The sequence below is a fragment of the Corvus cornix genome, chromosome 5 (genome assembly GCF_000738735.6).
Source record: "Corvus cornix cornix isolate S_Up_H32 chromosome 5, ASM73873v5, whole genome shotgun sequence".
In the NCBI taxonomy this organism is placed as follows: domain Eukaryota; kingdom Metazoa; phylum Chordata; class Aves; order Passeriformes; family Corvidae; genus Corvus; species Corvus cornix.
In genome coordinates, this window is record NC_046335.1 from 11,236,039 (window position 1) to 11,248,745 (window position 12,707).

Here is a 12,707-nt window from a genome sequence, read left to right on the forward strand (position 1 = left end):
TCTTTTATATATCTTCTTCCTTTGTGCTGTCCCTTAAGGAAATAAACTGGCTACTTTTTATTCTTTGTCTTCCTTCTAGTTCATTGTTTTCTTCTTTTAAAGAAGTTCTGCTTGGTTTTTAGGATTCCTGAGGGACCTATTTTTTGCCTGCTGATGCAGTGCTTGCTTCCACCAGACCTCATTTACTAATTTGTCTGCTTTTATGTGAAGCAACTAGAGATCCTTATACTATGGTGAGAAAATTCTACAGCCATCTGCTTTTCCTCTAGAATTACAATGGGCTAATTCAAGATTACCTGCCTGAAAATGCACACACTGGAAAGCGCTCATTAACTTCAGATAGTCCATGAAGTGGTATTTCAAGACAATCTTGTCACATAGGTTGAAAAGGTTTGCTGCTAGCAATGCTGCCTTTTAATTTTAACCAAGAGTGGAGGAAGTAAAGAACAGAAAAAGGAAGAGTAGAAAATGAGGGTTGGGTTAAAAGAGAACACTCAGGAGCGAGGTGTGAGAGGCAGACACTGCTTCTTCAAATCCCTCCAGAAGCTTTGGTATCTGAGATTAGCTGTGCCTATCTGACTCTATAGGCACAGTTTGCCTCCATGCCTTTTCTGCTTATCTTGCTTTCCTTTTACTACTGAAACATTACTTATTATTTTGAAAAGGTTACTTTGCATCACAGCTTTTGCCATAGCTCACCAGACCAAGCCTTGCTGGGGTATTGTCAATGACACCCTGGAGAACGTGGAGTGGTAATGATGACTGCTTAATCCTTTACTCTGCCCTTCTGTAAGCCTCCGCTTTTGTATGGCAAATATTAGCAGCTCTTTGTTCACTTTGCTTTTGGCCTTAGTTATTTGTTCACACTCAGGTTTTGATAGGCCCAAGGTTGCTTATTCTTCCCTTAGGTGGTAAGTTCTCTGCTTGCTGATGTAGAAGCCCTGCTATGTTAGACCTTTTATGCATTTTTGGACCAAGAGATAACCTGGGTAGTTCAAAGGGTTCTAAGCATTCTTTGGTTCTCGACCAACTAGTAAAGGAAGGCTTTAATGTTTCTGCCTTCTATCCTAGAAATTTCTCCTTGTATTCTTTTTTCTTCAGACCTTAAGAGTAAAGAATCTGTAGAATTCATAGGCTTTATCTGTACACTCATCAATGTCAGATTATCTGCCTAATTTGCATTGTAAATAGATACACTGACATATGATGACACATTTCTTCTATTTTCTGAGATAACTACTGAATACCTGCTGTATTGTTCAAAACTGGCATCTTACAAAGAATCATCAGGAAAATCTGGTTCTCACAACGCTATGTACAGTGTTATAATGGCCATTGCAAACTTCAATTTTTGTGCTCTCCTTACTTTTCATACTTTTTTAAAATAGATACACTGTTAGGCAAAAATTACCTACTTTTTAGAACAACTCTATTTCTTACTCTCCTATGTCTCAGGGGTGCCTCCTAGATTGCTGAAAATAGGAAAAATCTCATTTTCCCCATCTTTTCTACTTTCTTCAACTGTTATCTAAACTCAACTTGCTAATTTTATTTCTAAGAGGTCATAATCCTTTTCCTTTAGAGTAGAGTTTATCTGTTGGAACAGAATCTGCCCAGATACTAATCCAAAAATAATTTCAAAACAGAAACCCAGCATTCTGTAAATCCAGGCTAATTCTCTTCTCTTCCTCCTTCCACCTGAGTAAACCACGATGAAAATAATTTTTACTTAGCTTGTTTACTGCCAAAAGCATTCTGAACCAAATCTCCATCGTCTTTACAATACTTCTTGAAAATTACAGTAACTGTATTCTGTGTTTCAGATCTTAGTGATTTGTACTCAGGATGACCTTAATTTTTTTATCTTTTTGGGTCTTTGCATTAGAAGCTGGAAAGGAAAGCATCTCATGTAATAGCTGTCTAGGTATGGAGATCATCCAAGGTGTAAAGATTGTATTTATTTCTTCACCTAAAAATACTTGAGTGGTGAGTAGAGATTGAGGATCTGCATCAGTGACAAGAAACACAGAGCAATTCATTGGCATTACAGCTCCTGAAGGTCCTTGCAAACTCTGGTAGCTGGAATCTGAGGCTATCATCAGTGTCACAAAGAAACCATAAACCTTGTAAGACCTCACTTGAGGGGGTGAAATAACTTTGATTAATTTGGACTACTTGTACATATTGCAAAGAGAAAGGGAAAAATATCAATTACAGGGCAGTGCCCTGGCACTTTTTGAATTACTGTATCAGAAACTCTGTTGTGGAGATGTTTATCCTTCATCCCTTGAAGTGATCTCATCAGCCATGAATATACACAGGCATGAAGTTTTAGGCTCTGTTACCTGGTTTTACAAGTTTGTATTCAAAGACTTGTGCTGTCCTTTAGAAGAAAGCTCATCAGATGCAGCTGGAGCCCTAAGGAACTATTTTTCACTCTTTCTGTAAGGCTGTCCCATCTTTATGTGTGCTAGGACTAGATGGGCTGAAGCAGCCGACAAACTTGCTGGGTTTGAGCAGAACATCCTCTCTTTCCTTTCCCTCTAACCCTTGCCATGTCCCAGATGTACAGTGGCATTTGTTTGTCCCCCCATGCCAGCTTGTCTTCTGCTGCCTCTGTCTCCTCAGTGAGCTGACTCAGTGTGCTGTACTGGCAGGTAACTGACAAGAAAACATGAAATTATTTCTGCTGTCACCATACCATTTTCAAAAACATGTTTCTGCTCTTGCAAAAGGCAACAGGTGAATGCCTGCCAATGTCAGTGGGGAGACGGGCACCTTGTCCAGCTCTGTCTGTGTCAGGGCACATAAGCCAGAAAGTTTTTCTTCACAGAACAGTTTTCACTGCACACTGAAGTTGCAGGTATTGCCAGTGAGCTAGAGATTGCCAAAATATAGTTTTTGTAGCACGGTAAATTTTCCCCATTGGAACAGTGGCCAAAATGTGTAGAGCTAAAATATACAGCAGTAATTTACAGAAGTTAAAGCCAAACTCATTCCCTTGCCTTGTACTGAAAATCCTCACAGCCTCCCTCTCTAATATTGTCAAAGCAGTAGCTCAGTGCTATCAGTCACCCAATTACTGTAGCACAGAGAAGTTTGCCAGCTGTTTTGGAAAGTACATTACATGAAATCCTTGGCTGCTCTGAAGACTGAGGCAAAACTTTCATCACTAGAGCAGCTTTCCACTGTCTGTAGCAGACTTGATCAAAAAATAGATCTGATTTTCCTCTTTCTCTGTGTTAGGAATGTCAGAGATTTTGCCATCCCTGAGATCATAGTCTAGTCCTCCTTTGATATTTTAAGGAAATAGACCTAAATGTAGAAATTTGAAATATTCAGTAAGATTCTTAATATTTCTTCTCTGAAATATTCAGAGTCTTTACTCTGTCAGATGTAAAAAGTTAGCAATTAAAATACAGGGTCAAGAAAATAATACATGAAAAGCAAAGCAAGACAGCAGCAAAAAACTTTATTCTTCTAGTAGTTTTTCCATCCTACTATTCACAGCACAAAAGATGAGAAACTGGAGAAGTATAGGCATAAAATAAAATATATTCAGAAAATATGATTCTGTCACTAATGCAAACAAAAATGAAATCTTATCCAAAGGTGTTACAAAATAAGAATACATGTGTATTTAAAGAAATCTAAGCAAAGGCATTTTTCAAAGATCTCAAAGAGTATCACTGTCATTTTAGATAGTAGTAATGGGCCGCCTGTACTTGAAGTGTAGAATAACATAGACAGGTTCATTGAATGACAGTGTGAGAATCGTGGAAAGATTTTTAAGTATAAAACCAGAGAAATTATAAAAGATAGATCCATCATGATGTGTGAAAACAGGAAAGACAAAAATGCAAAAACTTGTAGCAGACAGAAGTAATGGCCAGTACTGTACTTAGAAGAAAGATTAATTTAGCCTGACATTTGCTTTTAACACTGAGGTTGATCAGACAGTATGACAATTTGTCACCAGGGTAGAGGCAAAATAATTAATTAGGTGTCTTTAAGGAAACGTTAAGTACACTTATGAGGAGACTAATTTAAAATCATCATTGCCTGAAGCAGGTGTTTGGATTAGGTTATACGAGATGTCCGTTTCAAAGCCATAATTTGTGGTCCTCCAATATCTTTTGGTCAGGCAAACATTCCCTTGCAAACAGAACTTAAAAAAAGCCTGAGTCCTAGGGGTTTTTAAAAGGTACTTGACAGCCTGACAGATGTCAACAGTAATTAGGAAGTTTTTATCATAGCATGTCCAATACATCCAACATGCTGTACCAGCTTAGAGATGCAGATAATGTTCAGTTTGTAAATCACATCACCTTGCTATGTTTTCCTGCAGTATAAGACATTTGGTGCAGTGAATACAAGTGTAGATTCTAAATAGTCAGCCAGTAAACAGAACATTTTTTTGCTTTGTTAGTAGTATTGCATCTTAAAATATATCTTTAAGTACTTGCCTGAGGCTAGAAAAATAATTTTACTTCCTACATAAAACATAACTAGATCTGAGACTACATTTCTGGACAGGGGCTGACTGTGTGCACACAGGGGACAAAGCAAGCGAGGGAAAAATAATCTCTCTGTTGAGGCACAATGTTCTTAGGTTTTCTGAATTGACAGAATAAATTATTCTGTCTTCTGGCTGAAAGGGATATTTATAAAGAAAAATGGACAATTCACTGCAAGACAGACATATATCAGAATGAATAGCTTAGTTTTATCTACATGGAGTTTGAAATGATAGAGAGCCATTAAGGATTAAATGTTTGAGAGAGGGGGAAATTCAGCATTGAACCTCTGTTCAGGTCTTTTGGAAGATTGTCCACATGTGAATAATCCAGAAAGTGAAAGCATTGCTGTGTATTTCTGAGTGTGTGTGTATAATCTATTCAAATTTAGTCTTTATAATAAATATCTCTCTATATATGATAGCTATATATGGGGAGTGAACAGGAAAACAAACAGATCTAGGGGAAGTATATAACAAAAATAAACGCATGAAGAAATATCTTATAAAATTGTCATTTATCAAAACAAAATAGAGGTACTCTGACAATTTACAACTTTTACACTCTGAAGACTCCAGTGTTCTGATACTAACAGTTTCAACCTGATCTTTAGTACTTAGAGGAGCCTGCTGTTTTTAAAGCTTTGAACTGGCTCTGACAGAGGCTTTGGTGGCAAAAAATAAATGAAAAACAATCCACGTGCCTTTCTAGACTCATTACTGCTGTCAGAACTCTAGTTGCTATTCAGTCTTTGATTTTGTCTTGATCTCAGCTGGAATTTTTGCAAACTACAGAAGCAAGCTGTTATTTTCAGTCTTAGTGCTTTCTCTGATTTTGTGCCATTTTAAGGGAAAGATGCTGCATTTACTTCCATTATATACAAGCTCTAACAGATCCATTGTTGTTATTTATACACCCTCACATATGGGTATGTTCTGCTGATTCCATTACATGCCAAAACGTTTCCGGTGGTTTTGATTTGCTTTTTTGGTTTTTTTTCTGACAAAGAGACCAGATCACTTGTCTACCCTGTGTTGTTTGGTTGGTTGTTTTCTGTTCAGCTTTTTCCAAAATATATGTTTATTTTCTCAAATTTCTGTGGTGGTTTTTTTTTACATATGTCTACTAATTCTAGAAATCAGATGAGCTTAACTCTGTCATAGCCCCATTCCATGGTTTTTTGGGTTTTTTTTAGTTCTCCACTCTTATATTATAACATCTCTATGCTGTACAATTCTGTCCTTTTCCATACTGTTTCTAATTATTTTTTGTTCTGATACTTTTTTTTAATGTGGCGTCTTATCGTTATGGTTTTCATTACTCTCTCTAATGATATCATTAAGCTATAAAATGGAACCTAAACTAAGTTCTATTTGCATTATTATGGTTACCTTGCATTTTGTTTAGGTCTATTTAATCTTCAATTTGTTACAGGATATTATATAACCATCAGTTGAAAATTATCAGTTTTGATGCAATTTCCACTGTTCTCTATCAATGCATTTTTTCCTCCTAGGTAAGGGACACATGAAAAAACTGCCTCAAGAGTATCATTCCACAATTGGTGCCATAAAAATAATTATTTGAGAATTTAAAAGAACCCAAACCAGAAGGAATATCTGAGGGGAATAATAAAGCAGAATATGCCAGAAGCAGTCCTTTTTGCCATAGCCAGAAGCTCTTTCCCTCAGTCTAGCATTAAGGCCAAGAAAAATAGAGATTGGAAAATTGTCAACCCTTTATACACAAGTAATATCAAGAAAATAATTTTCACTAAGATATACAACCTGTTTCCTTTGGTTTAGTTCATGTCTCAGCTCTGCACTTGCTGGGAAATTTTTCTTCTTTCTAGCCTTATCTTGAAAGAATTTGCAAGTGAAGGACAAATATTTGATAATGGTGCCACAATAATATATTTTAAATTGTTAATGCTGGTAAATGCTTGAAGTCAGGAAGCCTGAAAATTTTTGCATAATGAAAAGTATGACTTTTTTCCCTGTAATTCCAGTGTGAAACAAATTAATTACTTCAGTGAGTTTATCCAGTGCTTAGTACATATTAATGTAGAAGGCTCAGTGATAGGAATTATTTTATAAAGCGTGGTTTAAGATTAATGTTAGAAATTAATTCAGCAAGAATGTAATTGTTGTTGTTGTGCCTGAAACACCTCACCATTCCTTAGTGGTGAAGATTGAGCGAGGTGGCCAAAGCAAGGCTGAATTAACTGTGGTTTGTTTTTCCCAAATCAGATCTAACTGATAGGATTTTTGCAAATCATATGAAGGTAACTTGATAAGCAAGAATGAGTTTGCTGAGATCTTGCTTTTGCACTGGTTTGTTGTTGGTTCCATTTCACAGAGATAAAAGCTGAGGCACAGAGAAATAAAGTAATTAGTTCAAACTCACGCTTGTGGCTAAGTCAGGTATGCACGGTTAGGTCTTCTGCATCCCTCTTTCTTCTTCTTATTATTATATTTAATAATAAGGTTCACCTTTGGAGTGAACCACAGACTGGGAAAAAAGGAGAAAGAAATTAGGCAAAAAAAAGAAAAGGAGCTTTTTGGTACAGGCCATGTTAAAAACTAGAACTAAATACAGAATTCCCTTGCATTCTGAATTTCCAATGACGGGTATTAGCAAGGGAAATACTGGTTCTTTTGGTCAGAAGTGGGCACAGTTTCAGTTTCCTGAACTAATATGAACTATGGATCTTCTGCTGGAACGTCCATGTGCTCGTGCTCTTGGAACAGTGATATTTTTATGTTTGCCTTTTTTAATCTTTATTGCTGCTAGCATGAACTATGGTAGCTATACATTGCTCCCTCTTGCAGGTCTTCTGTAAACTAAATGTTTCATCTTCATATTGCTTGTGAATTTAAATTTAAGCACAAGTATGATATTTCTCTTCCAAGTGCAATAATCCTTAGGCATTCTGTTCAAATGTGTAATTTTCCCACTATTCCCTTTGAATCTTCAAACAGAAGTGTGTCATAATCTTTTGAATCTTGTTCTCTTGCATAATGCAGTAACATTGAATCCCTTAGTTTTCTGATTTAATAATGTTCACCATTAGTAGAATGTAGATTTTGCCTTAGTCTCCTTGTTACACCTTACAAAATTAAATTTTTAGATGCTGATAAAACAGTGGACACAACAGGGCTTTGGGAACTGGAAACAGAACAAAGAATCTGTTACATATTACATGATTGCTGGCTTGCATTTTGCTGACTATAGGTAAAAGCCTCCAGTGACAAGGAAGAGATAAATAGCTCTCCCTTTAACTGCAACTTCGGAAAGCAGTGTAAAGCAGGTCTTATATGAAAGACACAACAATGCTTTCAATTATCTTTCCATAAATGCAGAAAACTAATGATTTTTTTTCTGATATGAGTACTGTATTTTACTACTTTTTCATCTGCTTGTGTGTTTCTTATGTGTTTGTGTCTTATTTCTATAGCCGTGTCTTACTTTGAATTTATAAATTCCTTAGTTCAAAGGCTGTCTTTTTACATTGCATTTCTAAAATACCCTGTGATGGGCTCTTAGCAATTCTGACAATACCAAGATGATGTAACATTTGTGTTGCATTACAGATCTTGCAACTGCCATCAGGACTGTAATCTGACTGCACAGGGAACTAAATAAGTAGATAGAGAGGTACTTTTTACTCAGAAAAATGTGAAAGAACACAATAATGAAAGCAGGACAACAAACTAGGACACAACCACAACAAAATAACATGACCACCACAATCCAGGGAAGAGTTCGCTATTCCCATGGCTCTGAGGGATGGGACTTTCTTATTGCTTCAACATTTGTTTGTGTCTTTGCAGAAAGTAAGACTGTGTACAAAACCTGTGCAATGTTATATTATTACAGTGGTTTTGAGGCTGATAAGTCAAGCCCTCAACAGATGGGAAATGATGCAAGAATTAAGATCCACATGCAAACTTAATTTGGCTTTTTGTGATTATGCTTTCTAATTCCGTCTGCAATCTCATCATTACATACTGTGTTTTTTCATGGCACATCTGCCTGATTGAGTGCTCACTTTTTAAATAGATTTTCAGTATTTTGTTTACTCATGTGGCTCCTGTGCCTTACCTCTTTCATTTTTCAAAACCGGTTCTAAAGGGTTGTTGAACTTTCTCTGAGACTTCTCATTCTGTTTGTATTTGCACCCAACAACTACAAAAATAGAAATGAACATATTTTCAGAGCATCTCTGTAACATGAAGCAGTACTAGAACATCCATTTTATATCTGGAGGACTGAGAAACAAAAGAAGTAAAAAAAGCCCAGTTCCTGCTTGCTCTGAGTTGCCAATGCAAGACTTTTTCAGTGCATTTAGCACATTAGACAGCTTCTGACCTGTGGGCCTGTGGACTGGGCACCTTTCACAGCACAGCCATGGCTCGTTTTCACAACATACTGTTCCATTAAACTGAGCCCTGATTCCTGTTGCAGTTAAAGTGCACAGCATTTATGTAAACCTTCCACCATACAAAGCCATGCAAGTGGGTTGAAAAAAGATTGCAGAGAAAAAAGCAAGAAGTGCATTGCCAATGTTTGTGAGCTTCATGATGCTTTAGAAGTAGCTTGCAGGTAATATTCTGGTTTTTTCCATTTTTTGATGGCTTGTTTGTTTTTAATTCAGAAACAGGAGTGGAATATCCCATAATGTGATATCAGCCTGGTGTTTTCATGGTTTTCCTGCATGTTGGCAACAACTACAGGTACTTCAGAGAACTCTGCAGCTTGAAACTGGTGAGGTAACTCCCAGTCAAGGCAGATAGTCATTCTTGATGAAGCAATGAGAGCCGTTGCTGAGGAGTTTTACACATATTTGCTGAGAGCATGTGAATGCTGAGACATGAATTTTTAATTCCATTCCAGGTATAGTTCTTGCTGTTTCTCCTTAAGATCAATCCTTTCTGTCCCATGTTTCCAGCATTTCTTTATTAGAGTATTTTATAGCTCAGTCTCTGTTATGCTTTCCTGGATTTCTCACATCAGTGAGAATGTTCCTGTAGAAACATTCCCATTCTCCTTTCCTAGACTTTATGCTGTTCCTCTCCTTCAGTCTTCCAGCTCCACCACTGCTCTCTGGGCAGCTGAGCCTCCTCATTTATTTTTTCTCTCACTCCCCATGGCTGTCTCCTGTACCTTCCTCTTCTCACCTAAGTGGTTCTTCATCTGCAAATCTGCACCCTGAACTATTTCACAACAGGGTCCCTTCCCACAATCTGCTTGCCCGTCCAGTCCTAGTTCTTCTCCAGTATCTGGGACTGTCATAAAATCCAGAACCCTTCTTGTTTATTCTCATTTGTTCACACTCTGAAAACATCTACTCACTGGCTTTGAGTCATCTTTTTCCTCTACAGGAAAGATGGGAAGGGACTCAATATCAAGGTGTGTGGTGATAAGGGTAATGTCTTAAACTGAAAGAGGGTAGACTCAGATTAAATATAAGGAGGTATTCTTTACTGTGAGGGTAATAAGGCACTGGCAAATATTGCCCAGAGAAGTTGTGGATGCCCCATCCCTAGAAGTATTTAAGGTCCATTGGAAGGGGTTTTGAGCCACTTGGTCTAGTGGAAGGTGTCCCTACCCATGGCAGGGCTATTGGGAGCTGGATGATCTTTAGGGTCTCTCCCAACCTTTTACCATTTTATGATTCAGTGATTCTGCTCATCATCTTAAACTTGTCTTCTCTTCTACTGGTCTTGGTTTTCCTCTTGATCCAGCTCCCATTTCAAGAGTCTGCTTACCTTTTTCAGACTCTCAGTCTCATCCTCTTCTTGGGGAACACTGCACTTCAGTTTCTGGCCTGCAACATGCACAGCATAAAAATACCTTTTGAGGTCTTATCTTGCAAACATTAAGAATTTTCTGTTGATATGTGCAAATGACATTTTTTTCAGGGGTTATATCTTATTTGGAAAAGAACAGATATTCATAAGTAAAAAGGAAGGGTGCTCTGAAGAAAACTGCAGCATGTCCTGATAAACTGCATATCCCTGCTCTGTACCATAGGGATAGGGCAACATGTGGGAAATTTGTTTAAATTTTTTAATAATTACAATAATTTTGGCCCATGCCCATGTCAACCTTATCCCAAATCTTGGAAACATTTTATGAATTTTGGCTGACAGTAATTATGTAAACTTCAAGAAAATAATTTCTTCATCCAGATGTCTGGCACACACAATTCCAGCTGGAATAGCTGTAAACTTGATTAAGTTCTCATCTGCCTGAAAGCAAAGCCCTATGAGAGAATGTATCTTGCAGTGTGAAAGATGGGTGATTCAGAAACTGTCCTATCAGGACCTATGGAGAATGGCAGGGGTGGGTGTGAGCCCATAGGACCACAGGATCAGAAGATGAAGTTTTGGCAAAGGGTTATTACAGAACACAGAAAAGAATGGGAATGAGAACTGTGAGGAAGGAGAACAAGAGCAAGACTGGAGCAGTGAGGAAAGCACTGGACAGACATAGTTGGAAGAAAGCAGTGTTCAACAGACACACCACAATCCTCACGTAACTCCCTCATCCACTTGTCCCACTGAATCACCATGTTGCCCAGGTATTCCATCATGACACTTGGCTCAGCCATCCCCACTTTATTGCCATTGTTTTAGTAGTGTGTTCCTCGCTATTATCTAGTAATATATAGGAGAAGAGGAGATCATTACTGGTTCCTGGGAGTTGCTTTTGCTCCTGAGTCCTTGTCTACCCACTGAGCTCATGGACCTGCGCATATCCAGGCACACAGGCCCAGTGCTTCTCCAAGAGGTACTGTGCCCAAGAGCAGATTGGGAAGGGAACTTGGCTCAGTCTCACAGAAGCACAAAGACACGCTCCCGCTCGTGCTGTGATTTCTCTCACACACTGTGCAACAATGGAAGCAAGCAGGAGTGGGATGACCCATTTGTTTGGTTGCCATGACAATGTGTTACCCAGTATGGAATACTGCTCTGAGCAGCCTTGCTGTTTGGCTGCTGTGGGATGATGATACTCTAAAAAAAATAACATAAGAGAGTCAGCCATTGTCATTTCACTGCACTGCATTGACCTCTGCAAGATGAGAGGTGCAGCTCATCTGAAGTGACAGAGGTCTGCTGCTCAGAATATAGCATTTGTTTGAAAAGGAGGTTATGGTTTTTTTCTGAAGAGGGATTGGATGAACGAGATGGGGATTTATTTATTTCTTTGAAATTCCAAGAGGGGTCATTTAATTTCTAATGCTGCAAATAAAATACCTGAGGAAATCAACAGTGGCTTATAGATGTAGGGACAGAACTGTATTCACATTGCAGCAGAAACAATACTTTCCCTGGGGTGAAAAATGCTGAGATCTATAAGTGGGTAGGCATCAGAAACATGTATAGATACGCCTGAGGTCTGATTTAGAATGGCGGATAAACTTTTCTGTATTTGACACATGAAATAGGCAGCTCTTGCTCTCCCTACCATGACCAACTACCTCAGCTGGTGTAGAAAGGAAAAATACTTCACCAGCAGCTTATTATCTCCCAGAGATAACTTTCTTTAAAGAAATACTGGTTTCTCAAATACAGATCACACCAGATATATGCCTTTAAGGGTTTTACTGAGTCTTTGAGGCATTTTCCATATGCCTTACCTTATGTTGCAGCTTGCTACAAGACAAAGATGACTTTTATCTTTAATTTTGTACTTTCTTATAGAAGTGCTTATGATATTATTATTATCATTATTATTACTATTATTATTATTAAGGATGAGAATAATACTTTGTATTGCTGTAGAACTTAGGTATTCAAAACAAGAGTCTTGTACCAGCCTCTGTACCTACTTGCCCATTTTTATTTAAACTTCTATACTAATTCTTTTCAAAATGTATGTAAGTGAGCAAATATATAATGTATCCATCTAGATCAGATGTAATTTATTTCTATCCTTCAGGAGATTTGGGAATATACATCAGTTCCTGTCACAGGGAGGGAAGTGCTTTGCAAATCTCTATTCCCTTGACAAGAACAGCTCTTAGCAACAGGCAATTTCCCTGTGTAACACTCCTGGATCTTCCCTCCCTCTGTTTATTTGCTGTTAACAAGTTTGGCTCTCCTTGGAATTTCAGTTCAAATTGGCTCAAAACAATGTCAAAGCAAAGTGTACACATGCATGTTAGAGATGAAACAATGAAGA

At 37.8% G+C, this 12,707-nt stretch overlaps 1 long non-coding RNA gene across 2 annotated transcripts in view; it reads left to right on the forward strand.

Moving 5' to 3' along the window:
• Nucleotides 1-12,707, forward strand: part of LOC120410028 — a 31,726-nt gene that overhangs the window by 10,958 nt on the left and 8,061 nt on the right. The gene's annotated exons all lie outside the window — the stretch shown is intronic.